The sequence below is a fragment of the Arachis duranensis genome, chromosome 10, assembly GCF_000817695.3.
Source record: "Arachis duranensis cultivar V14167 chromosome 10, aradu.V14167.gnm2.J7QH, whole genome shotgun sequence".
In the NCBI taxonomy this organism is placed as follows: domain Eukaryota; kingdom Viridiplantae; phylum Streptophyta; class Magnoliopsida; order Fabales; family Fabaceae; genus Arachis; species Arachis duranensis.
Window position 1 is genome coordinate 90,504,991 of NC_029781.3, and position 515 is coordinate 90,505,505.

Sequence of the window (515 nt, forward strand, 5' to 3'; positions counted from 1 at the left end):
CTTGGATGGATATTCAGGTTATAATCAAATTGCAGTAGATCCCCAGGATCAAGAGAAAATGGCATTCACATGTCCATCTGGAGTATTTGTATACAGAAGGATGCCATTTGGCTTGTGCAATGCACCTGCAACCTTTCAGAGGTGCATGCTCTCAATTTTCTCTGATATGGTGGAAAAATTTCTGGAAGTTTTCATGGATGACTTTTCAGTATTTGGAGACTCATTCAGCTCCTGTCTTGACCATCTAGCACTTGTTCTAAAGAGTTGCCAAGATACTAACCTGGTTTTAAACTGGGAGAAGTGTCACTTTATGGTGACTGAAGGAATTGTCCTTGGGCACAAAATTTCGAACAAGGGAATAGAGGTGGATCAAGCTAAGGTAGAGGTAATTGAAAAATTACCACCACCTGCCAATGTTAAGGCAATCAGAAGCATTCTGGGGCATGCAGGATTCTATAGGAGGTTTATAAAGGATTTTTCAAAAATCGCCAAACCTCTGAGCAACCTGCTAGCTG